The sequence below is a fragment of the Beta vulgaris genome, chromosome 2 (genome assembly GCF_026745355.1).
Source record: "Beta vulgaris subsp. vulgaris cultivar EL10 chromosome 2, EL10.2, whole genome shotgun sequence".
NCBI classification, from domain to species: Eukaryota; Viridiplantae; Streptophyta; class Magnoliopsida; order Caryophyllales; family Amaranthaceae; genus Beta; species Beta vulgaris.
The window spans coordinates 7755941-7763742 of record NC_079203.1 but is presented as its reverse complement, the minus strand read 5'-3'; the positions used below and the strand labels follow the sequence as shown (position 1 = coordinate 7763742).

At 36.7% G+C, this 7802-nt stretch overlaps 1 long non-coding RNA gene across 1 annotated transcript; it reads right to left on the bottom strand.

The window, feature by feature from the left end:
* Window positions 1–1161: 1161 nt before the first annotated feature.
* On the bottom strand, window positions 1162–2589 carry LOC125494635 (uncharacterized). The gene is made up of 3 exons (XR_007270924.2): window positions 2306–2589; window positions 1406–1548; window positions 1162–1328 (listed from the first exon to the last, which is right to left on the bottom strand). It is a non-coding gene; the product is annotated as an uncharacterized LOC125494635 (long non-coding RNA).
* Window positions 2590–7802: the final 5213 nt, after the last annotated feature.

Here is a 7802-nt window from a genome sequence, read left to right as displayed (position 1 = left end):
TATATGGGTGACCAGGTTCTTGTATTGGTATCAGCTTCCCTGACTATAGAGAAAATTCTAGTTTCTGCAGTTTAGTTTATCCTAAACTAACACGCCTCCCAACCCCCTCCCCCCTCTCCCAAAAAATATACTTCCTCCTCTCTCTTTTCATTGCAATATTTCCTACTTTTGGGTATTCCAATTTAGTTGCAATATTAGCTATTTTGGATATCTATCTCTCCTTACACCTTAATTGATGTGCCTCCCCCTTATGTTGTAACTATAACAAAACAGAGGAACTATAAAAAATAAAAACAACTAGTTGATGCTGAATACCCAAGAGAGGAGAGAGATTAAATCAAGAAAAGATGCAGGGAACCAGGATATTGCAATAAAAACACCAACCATTATGAAGAAAATTAGTCAAGTGAGCTAGAACCTGTACATATGAGTTCCTCTATCTTATCATGGGTAGGGTGGGTAAAAATAAGGGGAATATAGCCACATCAGTTCTCGAGTTTTTGGAGCGAGGAGAATTTCCAGCAAAACATAACAGGAAACAAATAGTGATACATCCACCTACATATGAAATTCAAGTTCGACAAGTAACTTCACTCTTTATACAACTTCACCACTAAGAGTTCCAATACATGCTTTATTTAGGGAGGGGACTACACTTAAAAAATCTAGTCAAACGATCAATCTAATGAAGCAGAAGGAGAAGACACATGACAAACAAAGAAATTCAAGCCACAAAGATCAGTAGCATCCCAATTGGTGCACCTAAGTTGTTATTGTGCCTAATAACAGAATCAGTGGGAGTATAAGATATAAAAAGAGAGAACAATTTATAAGAATCCTTCTATGAATATTCTAAACAGAAAATTCTAAGAATCCTTGTATGAATATAGAGGTGCATTTTCTCATCTATCAAAGTTACTCAGGCATTGACTCCATTATCAGTCGGTGTACTATATATAGAAGGAATGGAGTGAACTAACAAGTGTATAGGATATGACTTACCCCATGTTCCTCATCCTTCACCACCCTCTTTCCTCTTAATTTCTTTAGACGAACAAAGATGTTCTTCTCTGGTTGATCACCTTGATATTTTTTTTTTCACAAAGAAGAAATCATGGTCATCAACACGCATTGGCCAACCTATTGAAAAACAGTCAGGCAACCTGCATGCATATAATCACAAAAATTGTTCAAGCCCAATGGTAGTTAAGAATGCATTAGTAATTAGGAGTAAGTGAACTTCTGTCTCACCAGAAGTACTCGTTCAAATCATCATAGTTTCTCCATTTAGAATGATCAGCAGTTCCATTTTTGCTTTTCTCAGCTTCCTGGAATATATAAATGTTAATAGATTAAGATAAAGAATTGAGAGTTAAAGAAACTCAAAGAATTTAAGTCCAAGCACCTCAGATATAACCCGGTAAAATGGGCTGACAACTTTGGTAAGAAATGAGTCGTTGTCGTTCCCTCCTCCATATATTGGCATACCTTCTCCCATGTCATCAAGCTAACAACATCAGTTAACATGCTATGCAACTCATATGCCATCTGAACAAGAAATAAAATTCCAAAAATTGAGTTACATCGTCTATAGACAGGACATATCAAGTTTAAACAAATACATGCATTACCTTATAGCTGATCTTCTGTTTACAAACCTAGATCAACTAAATTAAACACTCAAAAGGAAATCAAATTGCTGGAATGGCACGCAGGACAATTTATCATGTAAATGAAGTAGAAAAACTGACAGCACAAGAAATACATAAAACCTAATGACTTTATAACTTCATTGTGGTTTCGATACGATATAACGACACTAATAGAGAAATCGTCAAAGCTTTTCTGCAATAATACAGAAAGACGATCACATTGTAATTTCTTCAAAGTAGATAATAATAGAAAATTTTGACAGGCACCAGAATACAGAAGAATACATCCAGGTAATTTACATTACTAACAATAATTCACTCAAATTCACATTTCACTGAATGTACTTTGCTTAAAATTCGTATCCGAACTGATCAAACACTAAAAATAACAAGAAATCGATAAAAGAGCAGAGCTGGGGTTTGACATGTGAGGAGAAACTTCATAGATACGTAGTTACCTCTAGCATCTTCTGCAGAAAACGCAGGGGGAGGTCAAATGATTGCGCAGGTAGCCAGGTACAATTTCGACAACAAAGAGAATATCACAACCTAAATCTTAGATCTAAAAGTAAGTCAAATTCGATTCAAAAACAATAGCAAGAATCTCGCAAAAACCCTAGAAATCGAGAAAAATAGATTAAAAAGAAATTTACCTGCCACCGTGAGAGAAGGAGAAGAGGATGCTGGTTGTGTCTGTCACTCCATCATCAAGGAGTCGTGGTGATCGTCCGCCGTGACGTCGTCTGCTCTCGCATTAGGGTTTTGAGTTGGGACTTGGGAAGAGGGCGATGTGTGAATGAGAGATACGAGAGTGACGAGGGAATTGGGATGGGTTTTCGTTCGCTGGTTGTTTCCGTCACAACCCGGGAAACCGGAGAAGGGACTCCCATGAATGGAAGAGGGAAGATGGAAGGAGAGAGACTGAGAGAGATAGAGAGAGGGGTTCAAGTTCTGGGAAGAGAGTAAATGCGGGTGCAACACTTAGGAGGGAGTTTTGGGCCCAAAAGAATACTCCAGTGCTCCGTTTTTCGGCCCAATCGGAGCACTTGAGGTCCTTTTTTATTTTTAAAAAAGAAACGAAGATCATGTGCTCCGTTTTCAAGCTCAACCCAAGCACTTGATAAGTAGCACAAGCATTTTTTTCCACTAGTGTAACTTTAGATTATTTTTTCCCATTCTATTTTCAGATGCGTTAAATCTTCTTATCCGCTGCAAATTTTGGGAGGGACTTCTGCCTTGGATTCATTGTTACTGCTTCATCCGGGCAAGTGAAATTGAGGAATTCATTACTTTAGTAAGCAATAACCTATATATGCTCTCCTGTATTCTCACTTTTCATTTCCATGATAATTTCTTGCTATTTTCCTTTTCCCTTTCCTTGTTCGTCCTCCTGCTAAATAATATCTTCACAAGGAAAAGGCATTTTCCTTATGAATTTTATTGAAAGGATTGAGTCGTGAGTAAAAAAATTAAACGGGGGATCGCAACAATTTGGGACATTATACTTTATAGATAATTAGATATTAGATGAATTGTAGCCCACGTTGTTGAAAATGAGTTAGTATGATTTCCTACATTTCCTTCATGTAACTGCCAATTTTCATCTTCTATTATTATTGAAAAAATATATAACCTTCAGCCGCAAAGTAATTGTTATGCTGTCTTAATTTCTAGTATAAAGGATATAATACTATTTCACTAAAAAGCCTTTTATAGATAGTTGCACTAGTTTTATACTCTTCCTATCGCTTAATCTAAACAGCGGTATTTTAGACTTTCAATAATATGCCATATTCATTCTAAGAAAGATAATAATGTTTTTGAAACATCCTAAAACAGTATATATAGTTGTTATTTTCAAATGTAGGGAAAGGAGCAGAGATCTATAGTAATTCAAGCCCTCAATTATGTTAATTTGAAACAAAAGCAGAAGGGCAAATATTGTCTAGATCTGCAAGAAACCAATCTAAAGTGGGAGACTCTTGCTACCAATCTTGAGGAATTTCGTAAAGTTTCGGTGCGAAATCAGGAACTAGTGTTTTTATATTTTCACAAGTATTCTCATAATATCAGTTGCCTTCTAACCTAACTAACATCTTTTCCTAATGCATCTTTCATTTTTCTGTATAGTGGGGTACCAAGATCATGCCCCATTTTCATTGGTATAATACCAAGCACAGCTTTTACTCTCTATCGATCTTCTTCTTTCTTTCTGCCTAGTTTTGCTTCATGCTTTTGAAAAGGTAGCCTGTTTCATGTTTTCCCAACAAATAAAAAGTACATGACTCTTAATTAATGACATTTTCAAGCGAGCAAGTGTTTAAAGTGCTTATTTTAGTTTGCCTGTAGGTGGCAGAGCGTTTCATTATAGCTGTTGAACAATCATCAAGTGCTAAATGAAACATGTCATTCTTTATTAGTTGTGATGCTAACAATATTCTGGAGCAAGCTGCTGAGTCTACTCTACGTCATGAAAGAGGTATGCCGTAAAAGTGCTCCTTTTCATTCATACATCCCCACAACTACATGTCTAGTTTCGTGTCAATGAACAATTGTCTGTTGGATCACAGAAGTCATTACCTGATCAAGCACCTCATATGCGTGAAACAGCTTCAGACGTCTGTGAAGGTACTCAGCACTCACTTGAGATGTGCTCAAAGATTGGTGTTGACCAGATGTTTATGTACTCTAACCTGTATGCTCTTCTCTCATGAGATAATTGATTTTCATCAGTTCATATTCTGTGAAACCTCTATTTGTATTGTAGTTGCTTTTGTCATCTCTCGATTATGTAATTTAGCACTATAGTATTCACCCTTCATCGCTCTACCTTGTACTGTAAGCCTTGACTGGAATTCTGGAACTGAACATTCTTGTGAAGGATTGATTTGTGTATTCTTTACCAGGAGTTTGATTTTACACTTTATTTGTTCTTTCACTATCTACTTGAGGCTCTATAATTGGATCACATACCTTTAATATATTACTTTGAAGTTATTATGCATTCAATTATCTATTTACAAATACTTCATATATCTTTGTGTACTGTTGCTCTGCTGCGTTAGTGTAATAGTATAAGATGTTAGCTGCATGCATGCTTCCATGTTGGCAGTAGGTCAAATTTTTTTCTACCATTTAAAAACCGGAGCATTTGTGGTATTTTACTCCTCCAAAAAAGCTCAAATGCTCCGGTTTTTGTCACAACCGGAGCATTTGAGGAAAAAAATGCTCCGGTTATCAACCGGAGCATTTGTAAAATGTTTAAATGCTCGTATGACGTTTGCTACGTGTCAAATACGGAGCATTTGAGGGGTTTTCAACCGGAGCAATTCAGCTTTTTTCCACTAGTGAACTTTCTTTTATCTATTGGTTTCAAGTGCAGCAGTTGTGACACTTCTATGTTCACTCTCAAATTTCGTGGTCATCTCATTATTCTGCTCTTATATGTAGATGACATTGTCCTTACTGGTAGTAGTCCTCCTCTTGTTGCCAAATTCATTCTGTTCTTTCTTCTCAATTTGCTATGAAGGATTTAGGGGATCTTCATTATTTCTTAGGTGTACAGGTTGTGCGTACTCCCTCTGGTTTATCTTTATCCCAACATAAGTATGGTTCTGATTTACTTCGTAAATTCCATCTGCATACTGTTAAACCAGTTACCACTCCTATTGTCTCTAGAGTAACATTGTCTCTGCTTGATGGAGAACTTCTTGCTGATCCCACAGATTATCGTAGTATGGTTAGTTGGTGCATTGCAGTACTTAACTATGACTCGTCCTGATATTGCTTATGCTGTTAATATGGTGTCCCAGTTTATGCATGCTCCTTGTACTACTCACTTTCATGTTGTGAAAAGAATTTTCAGATATCTGCAGGGCACTCTGGATTATGGACTTTATTTATATACCAGCAGTTCTCCTACTGTTGTTATTGCCTATTCTGATGCAGATTGGGCAGGATGTCCTGACACACGACGTTCTACTACTGGTTATGCTGTTTTTCTTGGGAAGAATCTTATTTCCTGGCGTTCTAAAAAGCAACCTACCGTCTCCAAATCCTCCACTGAAGCTGAATACAGGGTTGTTGCCTACACAGCTGCATAAACTATTTGGCTCAAGCAACTTCTTGCTGACATTGGCCATTTTCTCCGTCGTCCTGTGATTGTCTATTGCGACAATGTCTCTGCTACTTATCTCACTGCTAATCCAGTTCATCATGATTGTAGCAAACATATCGATGTGACTATCACTTTGTTCGAGAAATGGTTGCCAAGGGAGGTCTTATTGTTCGACATGTTTCGACACAGTCTCAGGTTGCAGACATCTTACTAAAGGCCTATCTACTGACTTGTTTACTAAACATCGTACCAATCTATCAGTTGTTTCACCCTGTAAAGATTGAGGGGGTGTATTGGATAATATTATATGTAAAGGGATAATATTATATTGTAAAGGGTAGAAGGGTACTTCCATAGTCATAGGTCTGTATTATAAACACTATATATATTGAATGCCAGGGTAACCTACAACAGGTTAACATACAATTATTCCCACACTTGTACAATGAGCATGAACCTATTCAAACAAATACTGAGATGTAAGATGCACTACACTGCTAATGTACATTGCCTTTATTGTACAGTGCCTCTGTCATGTTGTACATTACTGAACCTTTATTGTACACTATTTGTTTTTTTAATGTTCATTGTACATTTGTATAAGCGTATATGTTCACTGTTGTAACTTTCTTGTAAACTGCTAGGCCCCCAATACCTGAAACTGAAGAAATTCCAAATAATCCTGAGATGTAAGTACTTGTACATTAATATTATATTCAGTGTACATTGTGGAATCTTTGTTGTACATTGTTAATTACATAGATTTTCATTGTGTTATATTTGTTGTACAATGTTAGGCCCCCTACTACTGACTCTGAACCTATTCCAACAAATACCGAGATGTAAGTTGTTCTACCCTGCTCCTGCACATTGCCTTATTTTTCATCTCATAGAAATTTAATAACTTTGAGACTCTCTCACTAACAGTCCAATTTCACAACCAACCCCAACGCCTCCCAATCCTGAAAAAATACCTGTAGAGGATGAAACAGACGATGATGAAGAGTAAGAAATATGTTATATTATATATACTTCATGTGCAATCTAAACCTTTTATGTTCACTTATACTGTATACATGTTCATTTCTTTTACCCTAATGTACATTGCATATTGACATGCCGGGTTCCAATTGGTGTGTTGAGGGCCAGGGCAAGGAAAAGTGCCCAAGCGTATGTTCTCTGTACAATACACTTACTTCTTTTATGTTCATGTTTACACCTAACTAAATTTGCACCTGCATCTTACAGCACCCACCCCAGTAAGAGAAGAAAAATTACAACTTCCAAGGTTGCCACAACTTCCAAGACTGCCAAGGGCAAGGCCCCACTTGAAGCAGATACCACAAAGCCTGGGAAGAGGAAAGCCCCAGAGCAGGCCCTGAAAATCAAAATTGGCAAGGGCATGGACAAAACTACAATTGAGAGTTCACCTCCCAAAGAAAAGAAGGCTGCTAAGTCCAGGTAGAGTGAATGTACAATTAAATATACGTGTTTGTACATTATTTATCCAGTCATGTACATTATTTTCCTTTAATTGTATGTATACTCTACTTTTATTGAATGTATGTTAATGAACAATTGCATGTACACTCGGCTTATTTCTTCATGTACATTATTGTTTGTACCCTGATGTCCAAATTATGTGGGCCTGCATCTACATTCCTTCTGCATCTATTAATTGTTTGATCCTGAATGTACATAACTAACTATTTAATTCCATGTACACTGTTAATTTGATGATTGTACACTTATGTTTGGTTAAATCTACACTTTTGCTATGCCTTGTTTGTACATTATGTCAAGCATGTACACTATTATTCTATTGGATGTACATGTACAGTATTTTTCTGAATGTACTTTTTGTGTAATTGAATGTACACTTTTGCTATGCCTTGTTTGTACATTATGTATTTTTCTAGTCAGACTGATTATGTTCTGTGTACATTGTAATTGGCTAAAATGAACATTGCACTTTCTTTACATGTACATTGTAGTGATTCACCTCCTGATGTGAAGCCCCCACCAAAAAAGAC